The sequence below is a fragment of the Micrasema longulum genome, unplaced genomic scaffold, assembly GCF_059751315.1.
Source record: "Micrasema longulum isolate JH-2025_06_02 unplaced genomic scaffold, ASM5975131v1 h1tg001021l, whole genome shotgun sequence".
NCBI classification, from domain to species: domain Eukaryota; kingdom Metazoa; phylum Arthropoda; class Insecta; order Trichoptera; family Brachycentridae; genus Micrasema; species Micrasema longulum.
The window spans coordinates 604,216-623,580 of record NW_028278209.1 but is presented as its reverse complement, the minus strand read 5'-3'; the positions used below and the strand labels follow the sequence as shown (position 1 = coordinate 623,580).

The 19,365-nt window shown below is 31.5% G+C and overlaps 2 long non-coding RNA genes across 2 annotated transcripts; both read left to right on the top strand.

Annotated features, from left to right (window-relative positions):
- Nucleotides 1-862: 862 nt before the first annotated feature.
- LOC148277510 (uncharacterized) lies at nt 863-8,842 on the top strand. The gene is made up of 5 exons (XR_015823451.1): nt 863-997; nt 2,916-3,011; nt 4,111-4,293; nt 6,644-6,797; nt 8,075-8,842. It is a non-coding gene; the product is annotated as an uncharacterized LOC148277510 (long non-coding RNA).
- A 5,147-nt stretch (nt 8,843-13,989) lies between these two features.
- On the top strand, nt 13,990-17,988 carry LOC148277509 (uncharacterized). Its single transcript, XR_015823459.1, has 3 exons — nt 13,990-14,710; nt 15,520-15,673; nt 17,610-17,988. It is a non-coding gene; the product is annotated as an uncharacterized LOC148277509 (long non-coding RNA).
- The last annotated feature ends 1,377 nt before the right edge of the window (nt 17,989-19,365 follow it).

Genomic DNA, 19,365 nt, shown 5'->3' with positions numbered 1-19,365 from the left:
TGATAATGGAAAGGAACCAAAAATAACCATCGACTTTGATTTGAAATTTAAGCAGGTTTTTTAGTTTCCACGAGATAAAAATAACAACACAATATTATACGTAACGCGAGATTCCTATTAATGATTAAAATAAGTAAATTAGATGGACTTGTAATACCGTTGTAGTGGGATACCTAGATAAAGTTTCGGGTTCGAATCCCGCTGTACCTGTACTTTTGAAAAGTATATTTTTGTGAAAACAACAAAAAACGTAGTTGAAAATGGATCCATATTTTTATTATTGTGACATAGATTTGTTAATTGGAGAATGGTAGTATTCCTATATGGGTGCTAATCCTGGCACCTTACCAAAACTCGAAGCACCAAATTTTTAGAGAAAGTGCTTGAAGAGAATATTAGGTATACGGTGGTTCAATTTCAATACTAACATTGAAGTCCGAGAACGGACACAGCAGCCTCCTATAAAAAGTGTCTTGAGAGTGCGGCCCTGGACCTGGCTAAGACAAGTGCTGAGGATGCCTCAGAAGAGCCTGAACTTAAATTGCCTCTTTTTCACAGCTGGGGACTCCCGTCGTCCTGGAAGGCAGTCGAAGACGATTTTTCAGTTTATTTGGCGAAGCGTGCGCCTTGAACGCAGACCCCATCTATGGGTAGTATAATAGTTTTCTAATTCATAAGTAGAAGCGGATAAGGAAAACGAATACGTTAGTAAATGAATTTCTAATAGATGATACATATAATTGTTTATTTTAAAATTATAAATCAATTCTAACACAATAACAGGAACCCTGATCTGCGATATGATACATTATCTTTCTGAGATAAGGATACTATATCAAGAAAATATAATCAATAAAATGAAAAATAATTTTAGTCAGAACACAAGAAGTAGCGATATTTTTTTTCTACGAAAATGGACAGGTGACAGCAGAATACTTAATAAAATGTTCACAAATGTAGACAGATGAAATAGTGTTGTTTTGGTGTAAGAAAAGAGGTAGGTTGTTTTTTTTTATCTTAACACTCAGACAGTTCACGCATTCTATCTACAGTTTTAATGAGTTATATTCAAATAATATAATAAACAAGCTGAACCCGGTAATGCTTTGCAATAGCAATAGCTAGGTTTTAGTACATATAGATTAAACGAACACAATCGAAAGTTTGATATCAGTTATTGTATTTAGTCCAAATTAGATACTTGTTTGTACATATGCATTTTTTTTGTGTTTGGGTTTACATAAATTGTGAAGACTGAGAATTTTGATAAATAAGTATTCGAACAGTTTTTCTGTCACTGTCTTGCAAATGCCTCCCCAATACTGGGCGAAAAAGACAACTGAATGTAGACAAACCCGACGTTTCGTTGTCCCGTTTTCCGCACCTCAAAACTGAACCGATTTCATTATTTTTTTGAGTTTCAGAATAAAATTTTCTGTAGCGGGACGTTTTGCATTTTTCAAAAATAGTTGTATTATATATACCGTGCGTCCGAAGACAGCAGATGAAACGGTTCATTTTTATTTTATGGACGATTCTTGTTCCCATAATAAACAATTAAAAAAAAAACAAAACAATGTATAGTGTGTAAAAAATCACTATTCTAGTGCCATAATCCAGAGAGGAAATACGGGAATACGTTTGTATGAAGAAAAGTCGGACCACGGAGTGATTAAACATTATTAAGTATGCTTACAAAACTTTACTTCATGATGCTTTTATGTAACCATAGAAACAGGATCGGTGTTCTTTAATAAAACCGTCGACATATAAATACACATAGACGCACCCGGAACCCTCTAAAATTATTACACTTAACTCATGCCCAAACGCTCAGTCCTGCCCTACGCGTATTTAGTCGTCCTTTGACCACCAACTAGGTTTTGACAGGAGCTTGACATTGAATTCGAAACCGAAATGCTTGGCTGTGTGGTAAAAGCGTGTAAAAACCGTTCAGATAAACGTACAAAAAAAGGTGAACCTTTTTATTTATAAGTAGGTTACCTAGATACTTATCAGCCTCGTGGTGGCATGGTCAGCGCGAATGTCTACCATGCAAGAGGTCTCAGGGTTATTATTACAAATATTATTTTGCTGTCTATTGTTTGTGTATATATTGTTATTCTATTCTGTTTGTGTTGTTTTAATGTTATTTTCAATACTAATTTGTTAATATATGTAACTTGTTTTTGCCTGATGTTATCATGTTTTGGTGGAAGGCCCTAACAAAGGAAAAAAAAACAGGGGTGCATTTTATTTAGGAATGCTATTTTAGAAAATGTATTGATATTATTATTGTATATTTTTTTAGTATAACAATAAATCCAGGATATAGAAATAAATGGGTAGAAATTATAAGGAATTTAAGGAAATAATTTAATTAGGATCCATAAAAAACGAATGTTGTTTTTAAACTAAATGACATCTTTTCATTTTTTTGTATATGCATTCTTGGGGAATGCAGCCCTGGAAAACGATAAAAAAAACATTTACGTTCCTAACTTTTTGCTACTTAATAAATTGGAGATTTTAAGAGCTATAAATATGCTCATGGCAAAGATCTGCATTTCGCTGAAAACCGCACGTAAATCGGTCGAGTAGTTATTCAGTCTATATTGAGGACACACATACAAACTTTGCCTTGTATATACAGATTTATTCCTCACAGCAATTTTTTTTTTAATGTCACAATGAACGAGTTATTTATTTGAATGATAATCCCCCATTCCGTTATCCGCATCTAATGGTTCATAGGGCACTGAATTGGTATACGAATCGTAGCATTCGATATTTTTTATTTCGTAAAGTTAAAATGATCAACAGTGCATGAACCTTTATATTTTTTAAAAATGGATTTTTTCTTATACTACATAATATAGCGAATTGTAACCAACATTTTAGAACTTTATTTTCAGTTGCCTACATAATTATTAAAAATGTGCCGAATGCTACAATGCTGCAATGTATACAGCTTAAAAAAGGGGTCTTTTATCATAGGAATTTGTGACATGGTATGTATTATATAAATGTGTATTTGTAATATTTTTTTTAGAAACAATGGTTGAAAATGACGATTTTTTCCATTTTCAATGTTTCAAATATAATACAAACTAAATAAAATAAAAAACACAGTATTATAAAATATATTACAATTTCGTATATTTAATAATATTATTGTATAACCAGAGTGAGCGAAGATACAATTTTGTCAATATTTCTAATTAGAAATATATACAGTGGATGGTTGATATTTTTTCGGTAGGTCTAAATTTATATCAAACAGTCGAAATACCTTTAACCACATACATTTTAAACTCAATATGATATAATAACATCTAATAATAGCCCAGAAAAATAATCTTCAACCTAAAAAATACTGTGGTTTTGATTTTCGGCACAAGCGTTCCTCAGGACTCTAAAAGTCATCATCAGTGGCGCTACAGCCCGTTGTGGGCCCTGGCCTCCTCCAGAATTTGTCTCCATTCGTCCCTGCACCCCGCGGCTCTTCTCCAGTTTGCCAGGCCAATCGCTCTAATGTCACTTTCCACATTATCCGTTTTTATAGGATTCATAGGTTCAAAAATATTCCGAATTTCTTAATTTTTTTCCAATCAAATGTCCGTTGTACTTGAATTATGCGTACACGGAAAAGGTATCGTTTTGTAGATAATTTTATGATATTTACTTGTCACAGTTTTCCCCTAGCTCTAACCTTTTTTTGTGAAAAAGAATAAAAATAAATAGTCATGGGGAGGGGGGGGGTATAGTTCTATAAATTCTATAACAGCTAACTTTGGTGGGGTCTTTGGAGGAGATGCTTTTAGAGTCCTAAGGAACACTTACGCACCTTACAAAAACTCAAAACACCAAACTTTGAGTTCTGAGAGTAAGTGCTTGAGGAGAATATTAGGTAATAAGGTGATTTGATTTCATTACTAACGCCGAAGTCCGAGAGCTAAAATTTGCACTTATATAGGAGTACTGGAATTATACATTATATTAGGTATATAAGATGTATTTCTGTATAATTCATTTGTCACATTTGCTTTAGCTTTATTGCTTCACAAAGAAATAAATAATATATATTAAATATTTTGTTTTTATTTTCAGGCAATCGCTCTTTCGGTATTCATAATTTCTACAATATACGCGACTACGATCATGAAGGAAGATTTTGGCGATCATATGGTGATTTCAAGTGTGAGCCCTTTCGTAGGGGTTTACATTGCAATGGCATCGTTTAGTTCAATCGTTATCTTTGTGGATATAGTTCTAATCATCGGAATAATCAAGGTGGGTGTTCAAGTGCTCAGTAATAACACAATATCGTAATAATAATTATGAAAAATAATATAACACTTTTGTTTTTATTATGTTACTTCAAATTTCATACAGTTCTGAGATATGTATTATTAGATAGTATTATAAGACGGCATTCTAATTATTATCATTAAAAAAATAGTTTAACTAATTATGAATGACAACAGAACAAATGAAAAACTCCTATTAAAATCCCAACTCACGCAACCCCCGATGCGATATATGGCATGCAAACTCATTTTATTTTGGGAAAAAAATCAATAATTGGTAGCATTATACCATTATGCAATCAATAAGATCTTTGGTACAGCGAACATATACCCACACAACACATTTTGTAAATTTTGGCAGGCCAATAGATTCTGCATGACAATAATGATGGCAGAGCTGATAACCCATTCCACACAAAAAAACCTCTTTTATCGATCGTTTTATATCCAAAGTAATGGGCGACGGGAATCTACCTTAAAAAGCACATGATGACTACACTAAACAGACGAGACGACATACCCTTATAATATTATGTTTATATAATTTGGATAAATTCACAAACTTCCGCTTGCATGCGGTCCCATTCGCTGGCCTTTTTTTTATATATATTTTTTTATATTGGAGATGCTTTATTATTTACCTTGCTTATAATATACAAGGTTTATATTTAAAAAAAGTGGATTTTTCTGCAATTAAATATCTTAAAATGTATCTAAACTATTGGGATCAGGAGGGATATATTAATGTGGGCTAATCAGGAACTTCTCAGCATTTGCTCACGTGGAGAGGAAACCACTTAAAAGTCTTCAAGAGAAGCCGGCCTGTTGGCAGTAGTCAACAGGTCTTCCGTTCCACTAGAGGAGTATTCGGCATTTTGTTCCCTACTTTTGTTTATTTTACCAATTTCCTGCGCTATATTGATCATGTATGATACTACCTCTCGTGTGAGTTCTTTATTACCTATCACCGATGGGATGTCGCATAGATCTTCACCCAGGCCTCTGCATCGCGCCTCCAGCTGTTGTCATTGAAAGCTGAAAAAGGGGCAATGCATCAACATCAACATTCGCTGGCCTAATATGTGTCCACCGTAAGTAATTTAATATTCGGCATCTCAACTGAATATTATTTCGAAAACTGAACAAATAAAACCCCGCCAAATACGAATAATTACCGAATATTCGGTGCATCTCTAATATTTTTACACGAAATGTTAAAGTCAGAAATTAAAAAAGCGAGGAACCAAATAATAGTTCAGAGTTCTACAACCATCTGATAACATATTTTTTAAACTACTAAAATTAATTAATGATAACATGTCCTTACGAAATATGGTATCTCCGCTTGATGACCGCTGTCACCAGAAGTTACTGTGTCCGTTCAGTTGTCATCATGTGGAGGTGATACGATTTACCGGGCCGTATACTATTATATACTAGTATATGTTATTGTCGTAATTGAACCAGGGATTATTTCTAGCAGTTATAAGCATATAAATATAAAAGTATGTGAGAAGAGAAAAAACCCGAATCACATAAAAATACACTGTAGATTTTATGTAAACCAAAGACGATGCTGTGGGGATATTATGTGCTACCCCATCCTCAAGTTAATTAAGCGTTAGCTTAGTACAGTGGTCGGCAAACCGCGGCTCGCGAGCCGCATGTGGCTCTTTGAGTGCGGCTCACACAACTCAAGTTTTACTCTCGCTTATTTTGTCAACGAGTCCTAATGAAGAACTTTTAGGATCATTGCCATTGAAAGATCAAACACGTAGCGAGGATATTGCAAACACTGTCATTAAATGGACAGAGAAACATTATCTTACACTCGATAAAATTGTTTCAATTTCAACAGATGGGACAAAAAGTGTGACCGGAAAGAAAAAAGGTTCTGTTTCTATTATCACGAGATACTTGTTTGTCGTTGCATCATTCACCAAGAAGTGCTTTGTGCGAAGACGTCTCCAGAAAAATGCAACATTTTGGAATTGGTAATCAAGATTGTCAACAAAATTGGTCAATTATCGCCAATTCAAAGAATTTTTAGTTGAAATAGAGAGAAAAATACGCAAATCTTTGACCACATAATTAGGCCCGTTGGCTTTGAGGAAACGTTTTTATACGAAAATACATCTGGCTCGCAAAAGAAATCTTAATTTTTGTACTGCTGATCCTTGGCTCTTTTGACTAATAAGTTTGCCGACCTCTGGCTTAGTACGTAAATTACGTGCTCGTGGTAGAAAAGTGTTCTATATCCCCGCGAGATCGTTAAACATTCCAGTCCAGTTTTTAATTAATCTCTTCATTAATGCTTGTACGTTTGTTTTCAGGAATCAAGGCCACTTCTAGTATTTTGGCTAGTTTTCTCAATTCTAGCGTCATTTTTCAACTTCGTATGTCCTACTGTATTTGCGGCTATAAATTTTTCGGTTCATGAAAATTCACTGGGTTTCCTAGGCATTTTTTACGCCATACTTTATCTTGGTAATTATATAATTTTATTATGTATTTGGTACAACGTACCTACCTTTATCATTAAGTTTTAATATTAAAAACATACATATTTACTCGAGATATATTTGAACGTAGTTATGCAGAAAGCAGCCAGCCATAGAAAATTGAAACTGAGATAATAGTACCTTTGTAAAAATAGTACCTTTGTAAAAATAGTGAATAATCAAGCCTATACAACAGTAAGAATGTCTTTGACTTTAACAAATAATAAACAATGAGTATATAAGTTTTTTTTTGTATAACAAACAAGAATCTAATTAATTAACAAGATTTTTAAAGTACTATAAGATTTTTCTAGTGCTGTGGGTGTTTTCTGCAAATTGAGAAATGCCGTTTTTGTGATTGACACCATTTTCAGAAGTTGATTATTATAGTGTTTTTGTATAAAAGCGGTCTGGCTGTTTTTAGCAGAACATATAATTGATCTTACTGCACCCGATAACATCAATATCCCCTTTTTTTTTAAATTGTGAACTGGCTGCTTTCTGCATAAATACGTTCATTTTGGAGAGAACTTAACGATCATAAGAACAACAAATTACAACAGGGATGGAGAATACTTTCAATAAGGGAATATGGAAGTCTAGGGATTTACAGAGCTTATGAGCAGTCATTGGCTGGTTTAAGTGGCCACTTTACCCACTGTGAAACATTTACCATTTCGCCTATGTTAGAACATCCATATTTCTTCAATTCTTCCATTTGTTGATTTCAGTGAAGGTAAAGAGCTGAAACCTGTATTGTTGTGAAAAGATTCATCTGACTAATTATTTCACATACCAACGCCAACGCCAATTTTTTTTTTCCAATTTTTAAACTTCTTCTTGGACCAGTTGTATACAATATTTGAGTTTGTCCAAATGTTTGTAGACAAAAGACTGGATTTCACCCCCTCGGGAGTCATTAAATATGGATGTGCTAACATATAAAAAATAGTCAATGTTACACAGTGTGTAAAATGGCCACTTTAACCAGCCAATGACAGGTCACAAGCCCTGTAAATGCCTAGACTTCCATATTCCCTTCTTGAAGGTATTGTTTATTTTATGAATACTTTACAAGTGCCTCGACTCAAAATAGATTTTCAAGCGAGTGGGGCTAAGTTCACAGACATACATAGGCTGTTCTTGGTTTTGTCACTATAAGCTGTCTCTGTGTATTTTATAAATATATATATATGTATAACGTAAGACGAAAGTAACAACAGTAAACCGAAAAGGAAATTTGACATGTTTAATTTTTTTCAGCAATCAAAGTATATTTTATAGCTGTGGTAAGTAATTACCTCCGTGAAATGGTATCAAAGAACATAATTCAACCCCAGGCAATCCCAAATCCATATCTTCAGACACAGTTTCCACCCGATGTACAAATGACGTACCCTAATGCACAAATGCCTAACCCAAATATGCAAATGCCGTATTCAAATGCACAAACGCCACCACCGCCATATTCTAATGTACAAACGCCGTACCCAAATGTACAATCGCCGTACCCAAATGTACAAACGCCGTACCCAAATGTACAGATGCCATTCCCAAATGTACAAACGCCATACCCAAATGGACAGATGACATACCCGCACGCGTATAATCCATATCAAAATGCACCAGTTGTAAATGCAAGCGTACAAATAAATCAAACTGCTAATCAATCCAAACCTAACTTACAAATGTCAGAAATGCTCCGATGAAAATAATTGATTCATGCGCAATGTAGATTTTTAGCAAATAAAATATATGTTGAATCAATTATTCTTATAAGGGGAGTTATGGACGCCACCAGTAACAACTATATCGGATAACTTATATAGGTATAATAAATCACTTTTAATTTATTCCAATTAAACATTGTTTTATTTTAAAAAATGATCGTCATTTATGAGTTCTAGCTTAAGTTTGGCAATTTTCCCGATATAAATAATTAGTAGCTGTAAAGCTATGGTTTCCTAGGAAAGCGGTACTGTCACCTAGCGGCCGTCAAGGGGCGGCGGATGACTTCATTAAAACGTTGACTGTGTAAATCAAAGGCGCTAGTTTCACAGAGAAAATCGGAAAATTTATCCAAAAACATTCTTAAATAATAAATAGTATAACTATATAATAAATTCACTTGTAGGTAGTAATGTTATTGTTTATTTTTGCATTAAAATGTCTGACTTAAAACAGGTTGTACCTAGTTAGGCAGACTAGACTATTACTTATTTATGTATGTAGTAGATAAAGCAATTGTAATTTTTTGTTATTAAACCATGATTATTATTATTATTATTATTAATCAGTAAAATTACAAAAATGTTTTCAGGCGTTACTTGGCATGTGAAATAATTCAATCAGATGAATCTCTTCAAAACAATAAAGGTTTCAGCTCTTTAACTTCACTAAAACCAACAGGTGGAAGAATTGAAGAAATATGGATGTTCAAGCATAGGCAAAACGGTGAATGTTACACAGTGGGCAAAGTAGCCACTTAAACCAGCCAATGACAGGTCATAAGCCCTGTAAATGTCTAGACTTCCATATTTCCTTCTCTAAAATGTTCTCCATCCCCGTTGTAATTTGGTAAAATCAGTAAGTTTCAAAATTCCTTTGTTGACTCCCAACTTATTATGTTGTATCCCAATTCAGAATACAACATAATGGAAAGTGCACGTGTGATTTTAAAATACAGAAATTAAAATTGAAGGGTTTTTGAAAAAAATAAATAAATTATTGTTTCTTTGGATAAATTAAGCACTATTTATTAAGGCTGATTCCACATCCATTTACACAAATGAGTTATGGATAAAATAATATAACAATGTCAAAAGTGAATGCAAGATGTGGCAACGCACATTAACAGCTTTTCCAGATGATAGATACTGAAAGGCAACCGAAATGCTCTTATTTCGGGACGGTAAGGTCTTTCTTTAGATTTTTTCCTAAAATCCAGAATCCGCAGGTTTATTCTTTATTCATCATTCATAATTCTTCTTTCTTCATTCTCCATTCTCCATTCTCCATTCTCCATTCTCCATTCTCCATTCTCCATTCTCCATTCTCCATTCTCCATTCTCCATTCTCCATTCTCCATTCTCCATTCTCCATTCTCCATTCTCCATTCTCCATTCTCCATTCTCCATTCTCCATTCTCCATTCTCCATTCTCCATTCTCCATTCTCGTTTCTCCATTCTCCATTCTCCATTCTCCATTCTCCATTCTCCATTCTCCATTCTCCATTCTCCTAACAATATACTTTCCCTCGAGAGTAGGAAAAGCAAGGAACCTCCCGATTCTTGCAGTCAAACCATGGCTAAATTCTCCAGTAATTATATATGTTCTGGTTTGTGCTTATGGATTTGAAGAAAACAATTATTTTTGATTAGCAATTTTATATCTAGAACCCTGAACTTCTTAAACAATAGGGCAGTGAGAAAAGGAGACCTTTATCGACCGGTAAAGTATTTGTTTTAAAAGCATAACCTCATCGGATTCCAAATATAGATTGAGCTAATGCAAAGTAAATTGATTTTAATCTTTCATTGTCAATAAATTTCTTAATCTAATTAATATACATATTAGCTTTCTCGTTCTTATGTCAATAAGATTAATTTCTTTCATTGTAAATTTTGGTCCATGATTGTGTTTAAATATCTTATACCTATTTTCCCAATTATTTAAAGGCAGTGTTTAACATGATGCCGATATCCTTCATTGCATTTTGTAGTGTGGATACGAATTTTTACAGAAAGTTTAACTTGTTAAAAATGAAAAATGGACGTATATGTAGGGTTGCAGCGGATGACTGAATGAGTTGGAGGCGAAAATTAATGGAAGCCAAGGAAGGCTCGATAAGGGCTGTAGTGCCATTTTAGAGAGAGATGGGATTATATATTTCAATGTCCAGGATAAAAGACTATTATCAAAGCATTAATTTAAGTTATTAATATCGACATATGAATTTATATTTATTTCATCCCATTAACATCCCCTTAAATTGAGCAGGTTCAGTGTTAAATTATATTTATATTCATTTTCTCTATACTAAAAATATCATTAATGTATATAATATACAGGGTGTTCTTTAAACCCTGTCACATCCGAAACCACGATGATCAGTATGGGCAAGAAGACATATTAGCATATTGAAAAAAATATTAAGATGAAATATTTTTTTTTAAATAAAATATTAAAAAAACAAATGGTTGCGTACTTCTGCAGGGGAGAAGCGAGGGGAGCGCGGCCGCACATTTATCGGCGTATCAGACTCCCCCTCCCCCTTCCTCGTTTCTCCCCTGCAGAAGTAAGCCACCATTTGATTTTTTTGATACTTTTAAGAAAAAAAATATTAATTCTAAAAAATTATTTTAATATGCCAATGTGTCTACTTGCTCATATTGATCGTCGTGGTTTCGGATGTGACAGGGTTTAATGAACACCCTGTATGGGTTCAATTACTGTTCTAAGGAACATTAAGAACCTTAAGAGGTATTCCAAAATCTTAACGGATTGTTTTATTACCAAAAGTATCATTAATAATGAACTGTTTTTAACATTTCTTATTCGGTATTTTGCAGGTGCTTCAATTAATAAATTATTTTGGTCCACAATAAAAACAGTGATATCCTAAAATTAGATAAGATTTGTTGAGATATCAAACGGTAGGTAGGAATCGATAAAAAAATGTATAAGTGACACTGTAATGATTCAACGTGATTTATTTTAATGCTACGAGTATTTATTATTTCTTTGTTATTTCAAATAACAGTTTATGTTCACGTGAGCATATGTATGCGTAATAGTTTTATCTAAGATAGTAAAATAATATTGGTTAATTTATTTAACGTTATGGTTTAAAATGTGCCTACTAAAACAATTCTTCTGCAGATGCACTGTTAAAAAGGGAGCGTCTATTATTGGAGTTTTCGATTTGGTAAATTTTACATTGACTATTAATAAAATGACCTTTATTAAGTTAAACTATAATTGTCTTTCATTTTTTATTGAAGTAAATAATGTATAAATGATTAACCGATAATATTTGTGCTCTGACTCAACGTGGATTTTCTAGGGAGTCAGAGCAAGTACGTTCCCTCACATTCGAATCATCCGTTGTATTTTTATCTGTTTGATATTTCGTGAAATTTTTCATACCAATCTGTAACAATTTTTTGAAAATCTGTTGAATTACTTGAAGTGATAATTTTTCAAATCCAGTGACGGACGTCAAATGATTTAAAGATTAATTTACGACGTCATAAAGTCCCAATTATTTACTTCTTATGACATATTACCTACTATTATATTTTTATGAACAACCCATTTATGAATAAACCTTATCGACAACGAAAATTTGAAATGCTCTAATGGAAAAAAAGCAAATTTATACAATACAGTTTTGAACATTACATTGACTGTTTTTGATATTTGTTTGCATTGTCCAATATTTTAACAACAAAAAGAAGTAATTGTATATGAACCAATACAATTTATACAATTCTTCCAAACATTATTTTCCAACTGCTGAACATTTTTCACATTAAATACTAAAACAACAAAATCACCCCACAGGTGAAAACATAAACTATACAAAGATATTGTGCAGAGAAAGTGGTTATGAAGGTAGTGATAGGGGAGATATTTTTCTATCTGTTTTGGTTAAGTTAATATTTGAACTCTATTCGATAATTTATTAAAGCGTTGTTCCATAAAGTTAATGCTGAATGGATTAAAAATATATTTTTGACTTTTTTCCTTAAAGAATTCTGCCGATGACACGGTTCTCAAATTCATACTAGTAATTAAGTAACAGAATAATCTTTTTTGTTTTATCTTCCGAATAATTTATACTTTGTAAACCTTATCTCAAGTTATTTTATTTAAATTATTTATTGACAATTCTTGATGGAATTCCATTGTAATGATGTAATAACTTATATTTACGTATAAGTTATTAATTTAAAAAATACTAGGTACACTTCCACTTATTTATTTGGACCAATTAGCGCTTTCACCTTCTAATGGGCATCTTCAGACTGGTGAATATTATACAGTGTATGGATAATTTATATAAAACTAAATATCATCTCAAGTGTAGGTAAATTTAAAAATAAGTTGAAAAAAATACAATACGCAATATTGCAATGGAACAGAGTGAGACAAATGATCGAAATACGTGTTGGCGGTGTACTTTAAGAGGATATTCTATGTTATGAAAAATATTTATTGTTTTATTACAATGTACAGGGTCTAACTAAGAAGGCTAATAAGGGTGAGTTTTTAAATTGTATCTGCTGATTTATTAAAATTCTATCGCTATTTTTTTTTTCCTATTTATTTCTAAAATTTGCAATCTATCTAATTTTTGACCTTTATGTCCTAAATGTAAAATTTTTATGTTTTTTTCTTTATCAAAAGTATGTTTAAATTCATTTAAATGTGATGCATAGTTTGATAAGTCGTTATTTAATCTATGTGAAGCTAAATGTTCTTTCACTCTATATTTAATAGCTCTCCCGCTTTGTCCTATATATGAACCAGGACAAGTACATGTTAGTTCGTATATTCCGCTATTTTAAAATTTGTCGATCCGATCTTTACTTTAAATTAATAACTTATATGTAAATATAAGTTATTACATCATTATCTCAAGTTGTTGTCCAATAAATTGTATATTATTTGTTTATTATACGACATAAGTCAATTACAGCAGATACATGAAGAAAAATATTTATGTATGTACAAGAAACTGAACAAAAAGAACATAAAACTATGGAGCAAAGACAAATAAGGGTTATAAAATAATGGTATACAATATATTCAAGAACACGCCCAACATACAAGACTTTGAGCTCAATCGTACCAATCCCTCTTCATCCCACACTGTATTAATGCCAGAATATATATTTATTATTATTTATAAATTGATTGCAAAAAATAATATACTTACTTAATAACAGGGAATCTAGATAAAACCAATTAATGTAAAATGAAAACGGAGTGTTCTCTGTTTATGATAGTCTCCATCTAACATGGCACAGCCTGTTCTAAGATGGAGATTTTTTTATCTTTAGAGCGTAAGTAGTCCTATATTAATAAAACAATAACGTAAAAAAGAAAAACTAAAACTGCTTAATTGTAAATGCCTACCTAATCAAATGTAAGAAATTAAAAATCATTATTATACAAATATAAAGTATATATATGTGCCAAGAATAAATGTTACTTAAACATGAATAATATAGTATAACATATAATAAAACAAATATAAAGCAATGAAGTACATAAAAATATAAATAATATGTGTACCAATTATATAAAGTACTACGTTTATTGATTTACATATATTTTTCAAAAAAATCTCTCGCTACACTATTTATATGTGCAGTTATTTTTATTTTAAAATTTGTTTTATATTTTGAATCATTAAATATTAAATCATTAAATATTTTTGGAGTAATTACATTGTATTGCTTTTTACCAAAGGCGGGTGATACAAATGGGACAATACAGTTAAATGAGTTACAGTATCCATATAGTTGTGCGACGAATTGACTGATCTACACATCGGGGCATAAAAACAAATGTTCTCTTAGAAAATTAGATAAATAACCAATTTTGACTTCTGGTGACATTTATTGAATAAAACTTATTGCCGACCGGTATTATATGATAGTATGCCTACAAAGTATGTATTGACAAAATATATCTTAAATAATTTTCAGATTATGACATCTATGGTTTTTATAACATCAACCATATTCTCTACCATGAGAGAGACATATTACAATGGGGAAACAGTAGTGGATAAAAGTTCCCCATATCTGGGTATTTATATTAATATCGCATCAATAAGCGGCTTAATTATGATTATGGACATTCTCCTAATTATCGGCACAGCAAAGGTACAGTTAAGTTATATTTTTTATTCTGTATACATATATGCCGCAGTCGAATTGGAAAATATCACTGTTCTTTTAAAAAAACTTTTCAAAATAAATAAGCGTCTATAAAATCCTGTCAAGTAAAAAAAAAATTGACTTATAATTTTGAATTCCGGCGAAAACGGTCCGTTGCGTTGGCCACACCCCTAATACGTCACGATTCGTGTAAATTTCGAACATTGTTTGTGACCGCTTAAATTTAAATAGAACATCGCCACGAATCTTGACGTCACAACTATCGAGGCCAAAAATGTCGCGTTTTTGTAGGGACATATTTTTTAATACATTTTTTTTTTAAGTTGGGTATGAAAACATTTCTCCACAATATCAATATTGATTTTGAAAAAAGAATTAATTTTTCGAATTCCGTTTCGTATATTTTTATCGGTATTTGTAGTATGTGATATTTTTCTATTGTCATTTTATTCGGCTAGCCAAATTACGAAACGACACCGTATTTACATATTATATTTTAAAATTGTTTTTTAAGAATGGTTATTCCAAAAATGTAATGAATAAATTTGATTCCATATTAAATTATAATTTCTAATGTAATGCATTTCCGTCTGGAGCTGTAATTCATTAAACCTTTTAAAAATGTTTTTTCGTATTGAGTAAACAAATAAATTTGTTACAGAATATGATTCATAGTTTATTTAAAATACACGCTTTCAATAATGAACCCGCCACAGGGTAAACATACCAATGTTGGTTTATAGTTGCCATGTAAAATGAAAAGGATTATGTAATATTAAACCCGCTTATTTCAGAACTTTTCTCCGCTGTTGCTTACTTGGATAGTATTCTCAATACTGAGTATATTCATGTATACTATATCGCCATTTATATTCGGTGTACTGCATTTCAAAGCCAATGAAATAGGACTTGGTGTTTTTGGAATCATGTTTTCTTTATTTTTCATGGGTAAGTATGCTCCATTGTACTTTTGTGAAACTACTCCCAACTTAAGGAATGAATCAATCGAATTTTAAAAAATGTCTTTAAATGCTCTTCTTGATGTTTGGCGATCGCGATGAGAATCTTCCCCTTCAGGGAGGGTTACCTTTCTTTATGTTCCTTCGATCCGTTAGAATCTTCTTGGGTTATCCTTGGATTACTGGACTACGCAGTTTTTATCAGGTCATGGTAAATTTATTGTGTTTAATATTGTTGATTCTCCTTCGTGCTGGTGCGGATATCCTAATCAATCTTCTGAACACAGCCTGTGGTCTTTTCCCCTCTTTATGATTACCGAATGGAGCTTCTCGCTACTATCCGTGGCCTTGTTATAGGTCCTGTCGGATATACACATCTGGTGTTTTCCAAAAATAATTTCACGGCTTTTAAAAAATGTTATCATTTCGGCAAACTGATCACATCCAATCAATTTAACCCCAGTCAGTGAAGAATTCACTTCCCTCTTTTCTCAATCCAATGAAGTGTTTATGACGTTCTTCTGGATTACCTTTTTTCAGCACAAACATGCTAAGGCTACCAGATTACAGAGAGCTCCTTCGGGCAGATTTTCTCGTTTGGCAACGAGGAACTTTTCCGTGTATGTTGGCACCGCTAAGGTGTGCGGTATGTGGTGGGCAAGCTGTACCTTTGTGAAAAATTTCGACGCTTATCGGATCATGGCTTTCCTTATCGTTCACATTCTGTAAGCACCCTCATAATTCCCACCCATAATACCCCATTCTTTACAAATTAATATACCTACTGTTCATGCGACCACAGATTATATAGCATGTGACTCGACTGTGGAATCATTTCACATCAACTATTTTTTTGTATTATTTACAATATATTTATGTTACATTTAATTGAGACACAAATCCCAACTACATGAAATCAAAGTCCTGTGTTGATTTGGGACTATACAATGTATTTCCACAGCGACTTTATTTAAATCACGTCTGAGGACACATTTCCCATATCTTTCCTACTTTTATTTTCCTTCTCTTATTCAACATTTACCCAATTAACTTACACAAATTGCTAGTTTTATTTTAGTAACTGTTTCATTTTGTTTTATTTTTACATGAAACTAAAAAATAAAAAATAACATCTTTGTTTCATCGTTCAGTTTTGAGAATTTCCACTTAGCCCGCCATTGTAAAACAAATAAATAAAAATAAATAAAAATAAAAATGTCTGGGCGGAAGAAGAATACTTTTCTGTGTGTTAAGTCGAACCAAAATTCTGGACGAGTATTTTTTACTCGGTGGTTACCGTCATCGCTCGATGGTTACGTTTAATTACGACAATTATTTATTAAACTATGTATTTGATTGTTAATTTTGAATCACTATGTTATGACTGACACGTTTCGGATTATGGCAGCGTTGACGAGTTTTAAAAGTAAATATCTTGTTAGAGGACCATTATGCACTCTGTATGCGGTTATAGTGAAAATTTTAGTTACGAAATTTTGCCACAGTCTACTACATTCCAAATTCTATAAAATGTCACAGTTAACTCAAGACACAGTTTTTTTAAAACTTATAGAGGTTGCGATTTGTGGTCTTGTCTTTTAACCTTTTTCTTATTTTACTTGATTCCTTTACATTAAATATTTTTAATGTTATAAAATTCTTGGAATCTGAACGCGTTAATAATATTTGTACACGTTGTAATGTTCTGGGTTCGATTTCCTGTGAGATTATTAAAATAATGTGCTGTAATGTCCCATAGTAAAAAAATCCAGCGTTTCGTATGTCCTAAAAAATATTTTGATTAACTCAATTTTCATTAGTCTTTGAAATGGCAAAAAAAGCCATCATAATACCTTGTTTAAAAAAATACATTTAAAACAAAAACTTGCCGTTTTATTTTTTTATATAAAATGTATTTTTTTCAGGTTTGAAATCATACTTTGTTTTAATAGTGATTAGTCACTACTTCAATCTTTTACCAGAAACAGATAAAGTTCAACCACAAGATATTCCAAATTCACATTTAAAAAAATTCTGTTCGCAAAACCAGTATCCAGTGATAAGGGAAATTTCATACCCCGATGCGCAAATATATAATTTAGATGCGTAGAAGCAGCAAACAAATGCACAAATGACATAAAAATAAATCGATGAATCAATCAATCAAAATACAAGTATATATTTTCTGAATAAATTGCAAAATTGACATTGTCTATATTTCAAATAAAATTATCAATATTTCTATCTGTAATTGGAATTACCGTTTTTAAATGTAAAATATGAAATATGTAAATACAATTTTGAACTGCTACAGTCCTCATAATCTGGTTTCCTTTGTCACTAGGAGGACTCTTATTAATTTTGTATAAAAAATATTTATTATTTTTAAAAAAATGTTTTCTTATTTACCTTGTATTTGATTAAAGACAGTATGATTTCAATAAAAAACCAATATTTGTGTTTTAATATCTTATTTTTTTCTCCTCCGAGGCGGGTTCCCCCTAAAAATACAATTATAGTGGTTATAATTAGTTATGTTCCGTTTACTATTAATAATTTTACAGAAATTCCTTTTAATTAAAATTCATCATGAAGATTTGAAACCTTTATCACGTGGGTGAGATTCATCCGCATGAACCAAATCACTTACTAAGCAACGCCTGAAAACAATTTTCCATTTTTCATACTTCTTATACCAGTTAGTTAATTCAAAAATGTTTTTAGTACGTCGAAATATTTGCAGACAGGCTGGATTTCCTCCCTCGGGTGTCATTTACATCTAAATTGCGTTAGTAGTTAAAATTATTAAAATCCGCTCTACCTGTTTAATATATTTTCAACGTTATTTCCGATTTATATATACATATTTTTTGATCATTATATCTTTTGTTATGTTTTTTTCCTTTTACTACGTATTTTACTATGTTTTTTTCTATGCATAATTTTAAAAAATATGTTTTTTACTATGCTTTTTGTTTTTACTGAGGTTTTAAATATGTTTTCTACTGTGCCTTTAATTACATTTTTACCATATTTTTTACAATGTTCATATTTTAGTATGTTTTTCACTATATTTTCACTATTTCTTCTACCTTTATTTATTTTTTCTACATATCGATTATTGTTTTTGAGTTTTGTTTTTACTATCTTAGAACGGGGTAAATAACTCTAGTGGGACAGTCAAAGCAACTTTGTATAAATGTATAATTTTATGTCAATAATATGACAAAAAAAATAATAAATTATCACACGTATGAGCACAAATAAATATAAGCAAACATCATGTAAAATAGTAACATGAAAAAATACAGGTTAAAGAACAAGTTTATACAACTAAGATTGTTATGTATACGAGTTGTATTTCTACATATTTATGTTCTCCATTCTTCCCTAGAAAATAGGAAATCAGAACAGAATAGAATATAAATCGTACTGAATTAGTTTAATATTTTTATACACTCTGCAAAAATAACAAACTTTATATGAAACGCATACGGAATATAAAAATATTTTGTAAAACTAGTCCATTTACTTTTTTCCATGGTTAAAAAGAAATTTTTCCCACAGTCAATAAATTACAATACATACCTAGTAAAAATATAAAATTAACAATGATAGTATTTGCAGGATATCACGAATAAAAAATATTTATTATATCAAAACATAAATTATTCGATTTTA